Here is a 16,793-nt window from a genome sequence, read left to right as displayed (position 1 = left end):
CTTTCCCTCTTTTCCAAAGGCATCTGCTGCTTTCCAAATAACTTCTTTAGGGCCATTCAAATACTAATAAAACACGCCAGGCCAACACTGAAATCCTTTGTGGATGGGACATATCTGAAAGCATGCTGCTTTCCACGTGAATGGCAGAGGAAGAGAAAAGAACTTATCTGAAAGCCTGCTGTGAAGCCCACATTGAGATGAAGCAATATGTAGTCCAAGGACCAATCCAAAGAAAAGATGATTAAAAAGCCATCGTACCTTAGCAGAGCAACTGCTACGCCCAAGCGCAAAACTTCTGGTTATACTTAGAGGCCAACCTGTTAGGAGCTAGGCCCTGTACAAACATTGGGTAAATCACAGTATTGCTCCAGCAAACTTCTAGGGCAAGAAAATGACTGGCAGCAAGTCCTCCGAGTGTATGGGAAAAGCGGCCTCGCAGAGGAGGGGGCAAGCAACGCCGTCTGAAAGAATTCCTCCTTTCAGAGAACAAGCAGCGCTTTCACAGCAGTGGATACTTAGCCATGGCACACAGTATACAGATTACATCAGGTCCATTTGCTGCCTTTAATTCTTTTTAAAAAACGAAAGCATGAAAATTTTCAGTTCTAAATCTGAATTTGCACGAGTAAAAGCATAAATAATAAAGGCGTTATGAAGCGGGCGACAGGAGCTGGAGAGCAATAGCACGGCTTCTTAGAAAACCTGGAACAGTAGCATGCTGTTCCCTTGGTACCAATGAATAGTTGTGTGAGACATACAAAAAGCCAGTATTTAAAGTATATTCTACAGTGCTTTATGCAGGGGAATCAATAGCATTACAAACAGATACTAATACATTACTATTGCTAGGTACTACAACCAATACGATGCGTTCGCAAGTGGTATCATCAGAAGAGTACACAAGGAGCTAAAAATATATGCTGTGGCCATTTCAGAAGAGCAGCTATTTACACTGCTAACACTTTAAAAACATGTCAGTTTTGTTGGCGTTTATGCAATTAACATAAGTATCTAAAGCATGGAAGTGACAGATTTAGCTACCTAAATGTGGGATATGGCTGCCAGGTTTGGGAACAACCATCCAAGCCAGCCCTTCACTTCCAGTCTGCTGCAGTAACTAAATGCTTCATCTTACCCAAGCACGTGCCAACATGGTTACCAACGTGTCATCCATAGATGTAGATAGCTCAGTTATTTGTCTTACCACGTACTGCCCTTATTTCATCCCTACGGCTCTTTCTACCCAAAGCTGTGCTCTGAAAGTCGAGTTAAAAAAAAAAAAAAAAGAAGAAAAATCAAATTGATTTGAATTGCAAAGTATAAAGTTGTGGGGTCGTGCCTGCTTGAGTCTGCACACAGGATGCAATGAGCTCTACAAAATCCAGGCTTTTCAAGGCAGTGGGCTGGACACAAGGGGCACTTTGTGCTGCTGCCTTTCCAGCTGCAGAATGGCTCTCGATGCCTGTCCCGTGGGCACAGCCACCACGCTGGGGCCAGGGCTCGGCTTGAGCCAGTGCAGTTAGAGGAGAGGAAAAGCAGACACAAGCCTCCTGCTATCCAGCTCTGGCCCACGAGCCACCAATTAGGTTGCTCCAAACTCTGGCGCTCAGTTCAAAGGGCTGCTAATTGTATTTTAATGACAATCTAAATGATACTGCTGATCATTCCAGAAGGATCCCCATCACTAATTACCGGTAGCCTATGTAAGCGGGCAGAGCACTGCAGAAATGTGAGGTAAGATTATTGATGTTCTCAGTGGCCTTCAATGCCCTCCCACATATCAAAAGCATCACCTCTGATTCGAAGGCCCAAACCTCTGCCCTGGTGGCTCACATCTGTCATCCAGCTGCCACAGATGTTTGTACAGCATCTTGGAAATAAGGAAAGACTCAAAATTCCTTAACCAAAATTCTACAAATATTAATAAGGTAGTTATTCTACAAAAATAGAAAATATATACAATTCTACAAATATTAATAAGATATACCAATAATAAACACTAAAATTCTTACGACATTCTCACTTCAGAACATTTTACCTTAAATACTAGCTTGATCGAACGGAATTGCTGAACAAAGCGTGGTGGAGGAGCAGTGCTTCTGCCACAGGTCACAGGGATTTCGGTTTCCAGGGCTGGCATGTTGGCACCCACCAGAAGCATTAAATTCCTTTCCAAGTGTTTACTTGTATTTTGTACAAGATGCCCATAGTCTTTGGAGGAACCTATTCTCCAGAAAAAAATATTTAGAGTGCAAGTCACAGTTTTCCCCTTCAGAAATTCAGCCAAAATCTCATAAAACAGTGAGAGCAAAGTACACATCTTGCCCGTGTAATAGATATCTAGCAATGAAATGGAAAAGCTGGGTAAGCCCCTTGCTAAAATACAGGCTTTTACGAGAATATAGGCTAACTGTAGTACAGTGGATTTTTAAATGCCAAATCTAAGCAATTGGAATTTTGAAGAGACTTTTACCGGTGCAGGAAAATAGGAGGCGTGTTTTCTCAGTGAAAAATAAAATGCATGTAAATAAATACTAACGCAGATTTATTTTTTTTTTTGGTGAAGATTTATGTGAGATTAGTCCCTTTACAGTCCTGGAGCGTATTAGGTTTCACTAATCCAGCCTCAGTTTTGTGTGCGATTGCAGGCAGAGGACGAGAGCGAGGAGCCAGCTCTGCGCTGCGACCCGGCATGCTGCGGGGAGCATGAGCTCATCTGCGCACGCTTTACAACTGGAGCCAGCGGTTTTGTGCCTGCACAAGCACCTGTTTGGGTGACCAAGCCTCTGAAACTGTTTTAAAGGGGACATTTGTTTATGCAGATCAGGGGACTGGTAACAAAACAACGAGGTTTGCACCTGGGAAGAATTTTGCCTGCAGTTTTCAAGATGCCTTTTTTGCAGCCATTTGGCCCAGGATTTTTGCTTGCTTGCTGCGTAAATCATTTGTCTCACTTGCTTGGTTAACGCTTCAAGTGTTTATTTGTGTTCCTCTCCCTGTTCTTAGGGCTGTGCGGCGATAGTGTCTTTGGAAACGAAAGTCATGAAAGATTCTTGCACTTTGTTGCCAAGTGCTGGAGGTTTTTTTTCCTTTTACAATATCGATGGCGTTTGAAACTGAGTAGGTCCAAGGGCAAATAATTCCTCCCTTTTCTGTCCAGGAAGTGCTTGCCATAACAGCCAGTACGCTCTTAAAAATCTCACAGCTTGTATAGAATAGCAGCCCTGAGCTGATGCCAGATAAGTGCTGGTCTGGTAAGAGGTGATGTTTGAACTTCTGCATCCTCACATTTTTTAATTAAAGATTATTCATTTAGTTTCCATGCTTTTCAGAAAGATCTGAGATGTTGGTGTCTTAGTTTTTTTGCCTGATGCACCCAGATCACTTTCTTATCTTCATTTATTCTTTTAAGGACAGATCACTTGAAATTTACCCTGTGATTTTCTCACCTTTAATGTCAGTCAGGAAAGCATTTAATATTTAGAGAGTGAAATATTTTTGAATCATGGCAACTCTTGCAAGAGATGAAAAGAGTTAAAAAACCAGCAAGCTTGTCACTTGGTGACAGAAAACCTCACTTCAGAAAGTCATACAAACATGCAGCCTGGCCTGCGTTCAATGTCTTGATTGCCATAAAAGTAGAAACATTAATTAGCATAAACTCATAGTCTAGTTCTGAAAAAGTGAAAAAAAAGGTAAATATTACATAGTTCACAGTAACGAGACCATTTGTATTTTCCAGAAGACCTCAGTTTAATTCTCCAGATACTATCTGTACATAAAGCAATTTTTGATCTCCCCCTCCGTAATACCGCACGGGAGAGTGTCTCTTTAAATTCATTTATAAAATAATTCAGGACTGTGGGTGTCTTTGATCTGTTCCTCTCTGCTAAAGTACAGAAGAGAAGAACATGTCGCTTAGCAACCCCGTGCCGGAATTGGGGGAAGGCGGGGAGGGATGGATGGTCCAGAGTCACAAAAGGGAAAGATTAATCCCCGTCAGAAAACTAAACTTCTCCCAACACTCTTCTAAAATGAAGCGAGCAAATCAACAAACGCTGGTATTTGCAGAATTAGGTAATCTCACTTTTTTCTTTTTTTTCCTCTTTTTTTTTTTTTTACCCCACTTCTGGTCTATTAATAGTAATCTTACAACCAGATCAGAAAATCAGGCACGGGATAGGCAACGCAGGCTTAAATAGCTTCAGGACTGGGTTGCAGTCAAAGGGAATCTGAAGTTTTATTTTAAAACCAGTTAAGAATATTTTAAATTGAATTTGTGTTGTCAAGGCTAATTGCAATTCCATACTGCAGTTTTTGTCTGAACGCTTCAAATAAATTCCCTGTGGCATCTCATCCCGTTTTAGAGTTGGGCAGCTAAGTGTCACCAGGCTGATTTATTTAGGGTCACTTACCTTGTCGTAAATAAAAATTTGGATTTCTCTAAATGGTTACCAGGCTGTGATTAGCTGGTAACTAGGTAACATCTGAGTAACTGAAAAAAAAAATATCTCAGTTAGGAACGTAACTTTGCACTGAAGCAGATGAGCATCAGGCAGACAACCTCCACCATTTCTATGATGGATCCCACAGGGCAGTGGAGGGAGCTGGTACCGTCTCAAACCACTCCTGCGCTTCCCATTCCTGACCAGTGCAGGCCTAGAGCAGCCCTAATTTACCTTTTGCTTTTGCATGAGGACTCAAACATCAAACCCCACAGCCCTGCACAGCTGAGTTATGGAAAACTGCTGCAAAAAAAAAACATGCAAGAGGAAAGAAGGTCAGAACTAGTTTGAGTGTAGCCCACTTCAACGTGTTTCACACAGATGAAAAATATCTCATAATTAAATAAAGGTAAATTGTTACACCTGGTCTTACATTGATGATCATAAAGATTATTTAAAATCTTCATTTTTAAGCCACTTCCGTGTCCTAATCGCCTATAACTTTTTACTGAACATATCACTGTACAGATAGGAGAAACCCTAAATGCTGATGGTTCACGTGTCTCCCTGAGCTCGGTACAGGCAATTCTGCGCTCGAATTCTGTAGTAAAATTGCAGATGATCAGAGCGAATGCCTACCTCCGTCCACAGGCTAGAAGCTTATCCAAACTGGCATCTGTTGCATATTCCAGTGACCGCAAACATACTTGAAACGAGACATTATTGAACTCCAAAGTAATGCTTATTTTTATCTAGTAATGGAAATGGTAAAGTGGACCTCATTAAGTTATTTTCTTAGAATAGTATACCTGAGAACTTAATACATAAGGAACAAGATAATTTATTATTACCCACGTATAGCAAAGACCTGACAAGCGGAATCCCGTTGCCAGTGAGTTCCTGCCGGGGTGCCTGGATTTTACCCAGGAGCTCCAAGAGTGCGCTTTTTGTATTGGCAAATCCTTATGTAATGCAATTCTTTGGAGAAATTTAATTAAAGAGAAATGTATAAAGCGCTTGGCACTAAGTGGTCTAAGCTTGTTAACATACAGTGTTTAGAATGAAGCCCAGATTAGAAGCAAATGATGCTAACACAACTGTGAGCATTTCAGTAAAAATTACTTTATGAAGAAGTTTGTGTAGACTCTCAGCATTTTTTGTTTTTAACAAGTATTTTCTCTAGGTTTTCATTTTTATGATCCAAACAAATGTAGAGGCTTAAATTGAAATGTTGCAAGCTGAAGCAAACCCCATTGAGTTGACTTTATCTTTGCTCTCAATTACACCAAGGTCAACAATTCCTTACTGTAACTTAATACTGAATAAGTTTCTTTTCGAACTGCCCAAATTGAGTGGGAGGAGGAGTCCAGCAACAGTAGAACTCTTTCACTTATGCTTGTGTTTACAGTACCCCTTCATATACTTAGTGGTTTCTATTTTTAGGAAACAGAAATATGTAATATCCATGCGGCTAAGATTATCTTGATTGGAGATTCTTGTTGCTACAAAAATAATTATGTGATTTCTCTAACAGAGCTGGAATATCTCCGGCTTCTCAAACAGGCAAGCAGATTTTGTGAGGCTGATAGTTTTGAGGAATATGATTTGGACTACTCTGACTTAAAACCATGTACAATTAACATAGCTTTCTGGTTATGGCATTCAAGTTACCAGATCAGGATGATACACAGGAAAGGCACACAGATAAGGCATCATTCGCCCAAACATGTCATCAGAAACTGACATCCTGAAGGTATGTCTCAAGCTGGAGAATTAAAACACAGATGTGTGAAATTTTTCCATTTCAGAGCAGTTGTTATCACATCACTACGATGCAGACTACCTTCAGGACTTCGTCATCCCAGTACTGGCAGAGGGAGAGTAACCTGAATTCCCAGAAGCATCATGTTGGAGAACTCTCAGTACAAAATTTCTTGAAAATGTATTTGGTGGAGAACTGGGCCTAGCTGACAGCATTGGGGAAAAGATTTTCTTTGGCATGGGACACCATGCTATGACAGCCTCTGTTCTTAGGGAAGAATCTCTAATCTAAAACGCATCAGACTATTTCTCTCTCCTGTAATCTCCTCCTCCATGAAAATAGAATTTTTCAGCTTTTTTCATGATGCATAGAAAAGTTTGAAGTTAAAAATAAATCTCAGATCCCTCTCAGTAGAGGGACAATGGCTGTCTTTCCTCTTTATCTTTCAGAAAAAGGCACGCTAGGCCCATTGCCCTCTGCAAAACAGTAGGTCATCACAGGAAGATTTTTTTGGTATTTGAGGCTCAGTTTCCCCAGTGACCAGCACTGACAGCAACTAGAACAGCAGCAGTGTCGGAGAAGCTGGACTTCTTTACTGTTTGCAGTACTACCACAACATGGCTGACTCCAGCCCCAGAGAGCTGGCATACACATGGCGTGAAAAATGCACCGAAATGCTTTGACATTGCATAGACACATAATTAAAAAGGAGTTAATTTTTAAAAGGAAATTAATAAAAGGCATTACAAGGCTATGCAAAATAATGGGTGGTATAAAGGAAGGTCTGGAAATTCTTGTTGGTTTTCTTGCCATGTAAGGAACACGGGCATTCACAGAGGGAGATACATTATGCAAAAAAAAAAAAAATCAACCAAAACCCCAGCCCATTCCCTGTTTGATTTCACAATGTGCCCTTGCTGCCAAGTCTGTCCCCTGACAGGGCCAGCCAAGAGGGGATTGTTGGACAGCCGGCCACAAACCAACCCTGCTCACTGCTGCTCTCATCAGCGTTACCACCACACGTGGCATCCGTAAGGGGTTGCAGCACTGAAAATTTGTGACTGAAGTGAAGGGGTTTGCAGGAGAGGAAAAAAAAAAGGGTGCGGAGGGGTCCTTGTCCTCAGAAAGCCTGTTAAACGATACCTTTTTCCTTGGAAGAAGTCATATTTACATGGGGAATTTACATCTATCAATGACTGTGGCAGAATATTTCTGAGGAAGCCCCTTGTTAATATTTTGGCAGCATGAGAGTGTTTTTTCCCAATTGCAAATGTTGCTCCATCTGCCACAAAGCCATTGGTTCCAACAGTCTGTCCTTCCCCATTAAAGGGGCATCACAGAAACATTGTTTGCTGTTGAGAGATCGGGAGAGGAAAGCAGTACGGATGGGTAGCCTGCTGCAATAGCGTGCCCTGTTGGTGAAGAGTTTGCCATGAGAAGACAAGCCAGATGAGGAGGTGTATCTTCCTTCCTATTTACTGATGAGCGCACTTTTCATTTAGTTGTATTTAACATCATTTCGGTAAGGTTTTGATAACGCCACTGGCTTGAGTCTGAGTTACGTTGTAGAAATACTGGTTGGAAGGGACCCCTAGATCAACCCCCACCTTCCACTCAAAGTGGGACTGTCACCAACACTGGATCAGGTCTGCTGCGATTTTACCTAGCCAGATCTTTGGTGTCCCCCTCTGAGTAACCCCTTCCATTACTGCAGTGTCCTCTCACTGAAGCAGTTCCTCCTCATGTCCAGTCTGAACCTCCCCAGCTACAGTGTGCAGCTTTTGCCCCTTTCTATACACTTTGTCACCACCAAAAAGAGCTTGGCCCTGTCTTTTCAACTCCAGTTCAAGCAGTTGCAGCCTGCTATTAGACCACCCCTTAGCCTTCTCCACACCAGACTGAAAGGCCACAGCCTCCTCCACCACCTGAAGCAGGTGCTCTATGTCCCTGACCATCCTGGCAGCCCTCTTCTACCTTCCCTTCTCATTTCTGAATGTTCTTTTGACCTGGGGGGCCCAAAGCTGGACACCATATTCCAGGTGTGATGTTAGTGGCTTTGAGGAGACAGGTATAACGAGTTTCCTCAATCTGCTGGCCACCCTTCTTCAAAAGTAGGCCAGTGTGCAGTTTGGCCCATTCGCAGCAAGCACACTGTTGGCTCCCATGACATCCCTTGCAACCTCCAAGTCCTTGCCAGGAGGGCTTCTGCTCAGCCAGGCAGTTCCCAGCCTCTCCTGGCAGATGGCATTATTCTGCCCAAGATGTGGGACTTCGTACATCTTGTTAAACTTCTGCGGGCCAGATCCTGAGTTCCCAAAGATCCCTCCACAAAAGTCAGTATTTGACATGACAATGACTCCATGCTAATTTAGTGGCATCTTCACATTTGTTGTGTCTGCATTCTGTATCATCATCCAGGTCATCGGTGAATACACTAAATAACATCAGCCCTGGTGTTGATCCTGGAGCACTCTGCTTCCCTCCATCTACTGAACAGACGTTGAGACCCTGATGGCTGCCTGCCTGCCTGCGGTCTCGCTTGGTAAGCTGTGACACACAAACTGAAAGAAGAGCTGTTTTTCCGTTGGGTACCTTAACTGGTAACTTATACTTAAAGTGTCTTAGCAGATGGTAGCGGGCTACATAGTGTACAGTAGTAGCAAAGGCAAAACCTTGTTTAAATTTAGTAGAATTCTGTAAATACGCTTCTAAAAATCACAGTAAACAAGAAATGGTTCTTACTGTGTAGACTTTCTATATTTTTCAATACCTAGTCTAGCATTTTGGAGTACACAAAAGCTCTTTTGCAATTTAAAAAAAAAAAAATTAACATTTGTCTTTTGTTCTGCGTTGGAATCAAACCAACTGTTGGAATCTCACCATTCCCAGGAGGCAGGAGGGAGAGTCCTCCATGCCTGGAGAGCCAAGGGCCCTCTGCAGCACACCGCTCACCCTGCTTCAGCCCAGGCCCCCATCTCCTAAACCTCTCCCAGCCACCGTGTTATTGGCAGACCTGGGACGTGCAATGGCACTACCTCTCTGCAGTCCCCAGCATTTTCAAAGTTGAACATCGTAACAGAGCTGTCTCCACAAAACACTGATTGTAGCCAAGCGCCACATTTTCACAGAGATTCCTGATTTGTTTTTTGAAATCAGAATTATAACAAGGAAATTAAGTATGTGGTTCCTTAAACTCAGAAGAGACATCCAACAGAAAACACCAAACTCGATTCTAAAATGACTATTCCAGTGACAGCTTGTAATCTGTGCAGCTTCATCTACTTGATAATACCGAGCTTAGTGTTAGATCTAAAAAAAGAATGAAACGAGAAAATCATTCCTTTGATATGCATTAAATTACTCAGTTAGTAAATTAGTGAATCTTATTCTGAGTGTTATTAGCTATTAGCGTGTTACACTTCTTGATGTTGCTCATGAAGAATGCATATGAAAATGAGGAAAAGATTTCCCTTTTGAAGTTGCCACTTGCCTCGTTGACATTGCTTTTAATTGGTGGCTGTCCTCTTGAATGCAGTATTCTGCTGTCTGTTTCTGTGAGAGATTTTTCACTTGTTCTCCTATTGATTAGGCTTTTTTGAATGGGTAACTCAAAATAATGAGCCTTTCAAGGGCACCGTGTTCTCCTAAATAGTTATTAATGGGTATCTCCCCCATTCAGTGTACTGAGGCCTTTTTCATTAGGGGAATTTCAAGCTTACATCTGGCCTGGTCGAACTGTGCCTGGTATCACTGAAGACAGGAGGAATCTCACTGCAGATTTCAGGAAGATCAAGATCAGACCCTAGGAGTGAAGAAAGATCATTTGTATTTGTTTTATCTTAGGAAGATGTCTGTTTTTTAGGAGAACTTACAAACATTTCTTCAGGCTCCAGGGTAGGACTGAGGAGGGAGCAAGAATGACTGAAGGAAAACAAGGTAATTCCATCTGAACAAGGATACCATCTTCAAAGACACTGGGCAGCTGGGCTAATGAGCCTCAGTTATACTGCCAGTTAGACACCTCTGGAAATGTACAGCTGCCTTTTATTTAAAGTCAATGTAAGTTACACAAAAATAAACCCATTAAAACCAAAAATCATTCTGCATATGAAGTTATTTTCCTACTAAAGAACCAAGGATCTTCAATAAGAACATACTTTGGTTTAGAAATTATTGCCTGTATTATGCTCGCAATTAAAGAGCACAGTGGATAATAAAATACTTCAACACGCCGTGCATTGCTGCAGCAACCTAATTGCCTTCCGATTCCTGTTGGGCTTCTCTAAGCCAACTCTTGTCCCTTCCCTTAGTCTTGTCTTTAACCTTAAAATCTGCCTTGAGCATGGAAGCTATCCTCCTGCTAAAATGCAGCCTTAGTTTGTATGTCAGACCCTCTCCTTTCTATTTGTTCTTTCAAAACAGACTGGAGCATCACCCTCATCCTTTCTCAACCTCCCCGTAAGCTCTCCTGCTCTCTCTCCCTGTTTCCTCCACACTTGGTCATTAAGGAGCCTCTACCACAAATACGATTTTGCTGTCACTCCTGGACAGACTTCTCTTCTGTCCAAACCAGAACCTCAGCCCATGTTTCTGGTGTTTCTTTCTGAAGCTCTAGTTGTCTGTTCAAGGTCAGTATCTTAAAACTGGTGGGGTTAGAGTCTCTTCCAAGCTTGTCCCATCAACTTATTTCTCAGGTTCTATGAACACTATGATCACATTGGGTTTTTTTGTCATTCCCATCCACTGTCCCATCTTCAGCAGAGGTTGCTCTACGGGTGAGCCTGTACAGACCGTATCTAAACTCGACCATTATTTCTCCATGACAGAAACGGCATTTAAGATACATCCTTTTCTATTCCAACTGAAAATGAACACTTTGAACCTGTCTGATGATCTTATGGCTCACATACACATTCCCGCATTCTGGGCTTCACCAACACTGTGAGAATCACAAAGTAAAACAATTTTATCTGATTTTTGGCTTGGCATCCTTGCTAGTCTCTTCAGCCTACTTTTGTTTTCTGCTTCTCTCTCATTTCAAGTAAGTTACTGCTCTTTGCATTCCCAATACCCTCCCTGACTCGCATCCCCAGGCATGTCTCTCACTGGGAAATGACTGACTCCTCCCACCAATGGGTAAGAATTCCAGAATTTCCCCTGTGGCCGAGGTTTCAGCCACAAAGCGATCTCCTAATCTTCCTCAAAATGCTGTCAAAAGATCCTCATGTTCCTGTCTCTGTGCACAGATGCGGAGGCAGGGTCTGGGGGTGTTACCTGCCAGCATGACCAATGCTGCCATCACCTTGCTTCCATCCTTGCTTGCTTGTCTGTATTGGTCTGGTCCATCCCCAGCGTGTCACCCCCTTCCTTACGGTTGCTGGTTTAATCTGTGCTTATGCACGGCCAATTACAGCGTGTTTTTAGTCCATACTCAGGATTTTTGTAAGCAACAGATAATAATAGCTGGCTATTTTGTTTCTGCTAGTAGTAAGTTTGTAATACCTGAAGACCAACATTTGCACTTCCTTGCAATAAATGCTAGAAATTTTTTAGAACAAATAGCCCAACAACTACAATAGGAAAAAAAGGGGGTCAGAAACATAAACATATACATCACCTTTCAGATTGAAAATCAATACAAAAATAATGAAATTGAAAAAAACAAAACCCAAGGTGATCCAACATGGGTTGTAAAAGTTGGCATAAATGGCTGCCCAAACCATTACAGAGTCATAACTTAAAGGGAAGCTTCACTTTGGAGAAGAGCAATGTTTATAGAGAGGCTAATTTTATTTTATTGAATACTGTTAAAATACCTATTAAATGTTCTAAGTTGTAGTCTAAAATACTGCAGAGTGGCATGTAGAAGAGCTAGCACAGGCTACGGAGTGGCCTTGCATGGTGATGTATTTCTGACGTAATATAATATAAGCTATTTCAAGAATCCATTTACAAGTGAGCTGTCTGGGTAGAGCCCTGCCCTCACTGAAATCAATAGTTTTGCCAGCAACATCAGGGAAATGAGGTTTTCCTCTCATTTTTAGCCTGTGCAATATTAAATATTGGGTCAGGAAAACAGTGTAAGTTCTCTTGCGTGCCAGTACCAGCTATTTTAAACACGGCATTTGCTTAGGAGGATTACTAAATGGAATTTGAAAGTGATTTATTAATGGAAATGATTTTTTTGTTAATTTGTCCAGATTTCCTTACTGGTGGATGTGTCATGCAATTTTGCATGGCAGCATACCTCTGCTGTAGCAATAAGAAATAGGCGCTTAAGCTGTTCCTTCCCCATTCCAAAGGCAAATCAACAAAAGCAAGCATTTAATAGTACAAATTCCATTATTGCATCGCTCAGGAGCTTTGCAAGCACCTAAACGCTGCAAGTGCTATGATAATTTATCTCTGAACTTGTTAGCAGCAATGCATAATTAACAAGCAAGCTGCAGGAACATGCAATTGCTATGTATTTACATGGTATTTGCCATGTGGTTGTGGTACAGTTACGGGGATTGTACCTGCTCTGCAGAATAGGAGTACATGGTGCACAGCATGCTTTATTCTGTGTTAGCTCACATCACTGTGAAGCAGAGCACAGCGCGCCACAGGTACGAAACCAGGCAGGAATCCACACAGAGTGCTGCTATTGAAATGATCGCCGCGGTTTCTGGCTATTCAGGGTGGCAACCTTGCTTTCTGAGTTATTTCTATTTTGGACTGCTGCCCTTTCAGTGATATAAATGGACTTGAATATGCAAATTCACAATAAAACAAGCTAGGGTTTGGTTTGGTTTTTTCTTAGTATAGCAACTTTTTCTTCTCACGTATAATATTGTAGGTCTCTATAATAACTATGATGTAAAGAATGCATGGAAAGAATCTATCTTCTTACAAAGTTTTAAAAACTGTATGCCAGCACATCACCATTTCTTTGCCCTAAAACTCCATTAAGTATCAGAATACCAAATGTGAAGTCACGTAACAGAGGCACCAGGAAAAAAATATGGTGAAAAGTGGAAAGAAACACTCTGCGTCTGAGTTATTCACATTTTCTGTGATTCAGCATGAACTATAACTAAAACTGAGTGAAAAGATTCTGTGATGCTTGCCATCCACATCTGGCAGGAAGAGGAATGCCATACATATCATCTGCTGCAGGAATTGCTGTGCTGCTTCCCTGGAACGGTGGTATCAGCCTTTAAACTGATACAGACAGTATTGCCGTCTCTGAGGAGAGAATCCAGGCCTTTCTGGAGAGTGGATCCAACAGTGCGCTGGTTAAGTCATGTCAGCTGCCCCAGGCCTGTGGACATTCAGAAGGTGGCCATGGCTCCCTGAGGGCGCTCCCCTGGAGTGTGCAGCTCTCCCATCTCCGCGGCTGGGCTGGATTTGGCACCCAGATTGGTAGGCAAGCCTGAACTGCCCATTGGGAAGTTGGGTTCAGGGAACTTTGATGCTTAGCATCACCAACTTATTTCTGCAGCAGGCTAAATGAAGCAGACCAAATTATCCCCAGTCAGTTATGAGCACCAAGAGTTAACATTTCAGTCCATCTCAGGCGATACAGCTTAAGAACATTAATAGGGTGCACTGTCTTTTTTGCACTGACAAAATTAAAACTAATTTCAGAAAAAGACATTTTGATAGCAAAATATAACTTCCCTTTGCAAAATTCGTATTTGAAAAAATGTTAATTGGTTTATGACTGGCATTCTTCAGTATTTCTATGCGGATTTTTTTTCTTTAAATTGTTTTTCAAGGTGTTCATATTTTCATAGAGGGGAGCCTTTGTAAGGGATGAGGGAAGAGATGTACGTGTCCCAGTTACAGTCACAGGCATCATCATCCATGAATTTCATTACTTCCTTATTTCTGTTTCTCCTACTTAACATCACAAAGTGCCTGGGTGACAGTTGCAGCAACTGTTTACATCATCCAAAATACCAGCAAAGTATTTCCACTGCATACCAACAAGAGCCAAGGCCTATATGTTATAAACAGCTTTAAAGCAACCATTTAAGGCCAACTGCAAGACTTGAATTTGAAATTTTCACTCTGGTATAAGATGGCACTTGGTGTTTGAGTTGACTTTTACCTCCTCTTTGATATTGCAGAGTCATTCTAAGGTTTTTCTTCTTAAGACGACATGTGGTAAAATACCCAAATCTCTCTGAACAGCGCAATCGTTCTTTTAAACTTTTATCTGAAAAGATATCTTGCAATGGGGCAAGGGCAGTTTCCTCCATCTGCATCGCTGGGAAAGGAAGGCTTTCCACTGACTCCAGCAGGGCTGGGATCAGACTCTCCTGCTAGTGCTTTGATACGTACTTATTTTTCATTAAGAGGCAATGAAAATGAGGAGAATCCCATAATTATTTCTGGGAATTAAGTAATTTTTCAATAATGAAATTGTGCATGATTTCAGTCGTAATTAGGAACCCAACCACTTCATAGGCCGTTGAAAGCCTCATCTCTCACAAGGGATGTTTTGTGAGACAGAGATTGTAATGAATCAGGACGAGACAAAAGCTCTGGGTGAGGAGCAGATTCGAGTTTTGAAGTGGGTAAAATAATGTTCCCCTTAGTGCTGGAAAAGCTATCTTCCAGTTAGCATGGAAATCACAGATGCATGTAAACTGCAAGCATTCTGGGGAATCTGCATTCCTAAGTCTTAAATAATTTTCAATAAAATGTGCTTTCTATGTGAGTTTTCTAGGTTCAGAAGTGGGATTGTTCTCAGGGAGAATACTCAGAACTGGCTCTTTTGATGTTGGGTTCACAGAAACAGAGACACCGCGGGATGCAAGTTCATACAGAATGAACGGAATGAAGACAAATATTTGAAGACTTCTCACAACAAATTGCTCACAAATTATTTACGTCGAGAATTACTTGCAGAGTGATTACAGCACATGTTTTGGGGGAAAAAAAATCAAGAAAATCAATATGCTCATGGACAAATAATGAAAAAAGGAAGAGGAACATTTCCTCTAACAAATATGAAACTGCAAATTATTCACTCATCTGAGTTGGCAACAACCAATTTTTGTGGTAGTAGGAGCTTGTGGAGTAGGAGGTAACTGCATGAAGAATGATTGATTCAGTATCTTATATTGCAATTCTGGAAGGGGTTCAACATCTAATTTAAAAGCCATTTTCTTCCTTTTACCCAGTGAAGAAAACAAAATGATAGTCAATGCCTGTGAGTTGTGTTGGGCAGATAAAATCTATTTTGTGTCCATGCAGCGCTGTGGTCACTGACGACAGCAAGCTCATAAGAAAGAGCAGTTGTTTATTAAGAAAGATCTCTCTTGCCAGAAAAAAACCAAGACTTGCCTGAGGAAGGATATGGCCATCGTAATCCTCTCTGCATCTTCCCATTAGAGAGTAAAGGATTGGCCCTTCCAGAAGAGATGCGGAATTGGTCTCAAACTCGGTGTGTCTTTGAGTTGTAGGGTCTTGTGTAAACTGCATCTCCACCAGCCCATCTTTCTGTCAACAGTAAGAAACACAGAGCACGCTTTGGGCACCTCTCTCCCTAGACCACCTTTTGGCCCTTCTTCCCCACAGCCTGGAGGAAGCAGCCACCTTCTGGGCAAGAGGCTCTGGGGTGCTGCACCAGGGTGCTGACAGGGCTCCCTTCTGCTCAGGACAGAGGGTGACCATAGCGTCTTCCGTTTACACCAGTGGCCTGGTGGATGCGAGCTCAGCATTGAGATCTCCTTAACGGCTTACACGTGTGTTCTTGATTCAATATTTAATTCCTAATTTAATTCCTGAGCAGGCACATGCTGTCTTTCAAAGGCATGGCAGATGCGAGGGAGTCCACTTGATCCCTACTGCTTTACTTGACAAAAAACTTAAAATGATAATGCCATAAATAAGCATTACAGCACAATCTTTGGTGAATTATAGCCAGCGTTACTCCAGATTTTAGTCATAGTGAAAGATTTTACAAGCTACTTTGAGCTAATGGAAGAACAGTTTTCATTTAAAACAAATGGTGGTGTGTTCATTCCCATAAATGCTGATTGCTGTATGTCCTTGGCTCAGTTACACTGAACCAAGTTAGCTTGTTATGACTTAATGCTAACCATTGATGAGAAATTAATTTTACTATTTCTATGTTTTTAGGGAGGAAGCTGCGAGGACTGATACATTTCCATGTCCGCTGAAGGGAACGATGAAAAAAAAGGTGTATTTTTGCAAGAATGTTCTAGGCAAAAAGGAAAGACACGCTGCAGAAGCTGCACGGGACTATTTCATCAGCCCAGTAGGATACATGGTGAGGATTTCTGCATCCAGCTGAGCTGTGCTGAAACCACCTTTAGTTCCCGCCCTTTATACCTTTCCTCCCATGCCAGAAATTCACATTAGATTCATGACTGCTTGAAATGTCTTTGGATGGCAATGCCAATCCACTGCAGGTGAACGTTCAGCCCAGAGTTCCGTGCTTCGGGACCCCTTTCCGCATCGCCTGCCCACGGATGGGACAGGAGCTCAGAGCACACAGTAGCTCAACGCCTGCAAAGTATTCATCAGAGGACAGCTAAGACGTCGGGGGACCAACTTTAACAGGTTCCCTT

The 16,793-nt window shown here is 41.9% G+C and overlaps 1 long non-coding RNA gene across 1 annotated transcript in view; it reads left to right on the top strand.

The window, feature by feature from the left end:
* LOC118453268 overlaps positions 1 to 13,847 on the top strand; it is a 15,497-nt gene extending 1,650 nt beyond the window's left edge. Inside the window, exons 2-3 of the long non-coding RNA XR_004843196.1 lie at positions 4,470 to 4,472; positions 13,837 to 13,847. This is a non-coding gene — a long non-coding RNA (uncharacterized LOC118453268). The remainder of the gene's footprint in view (positions 1 to 4,469; positions 4,473 to 13,836) is intronic.
* Positions 13,848 to 16,793: the final 2,946 nt, after the last annotated feature.

This window comes from Egretta garzetta, unplaced genomic scaffold (genome assembly GCF_000687185.1).
Source record: "Egretta garzetta isolate BGI_Z169 unplaced genomic scaffold, ASM68718v1 scaffold451, whole genome shotgun sequence".
NCBI classification, from domain to species: domain Eukaryota; kingdom Metazoa; phylum Chordata; class Aves; order Pelecaniformes; family Ardeidae; genus Egretta; species Egretta garzetta.
Note: the sequence above shows the minus strand (reverse complement) of the source record. Positions and strands in the feature narration are given on the sequence as shown.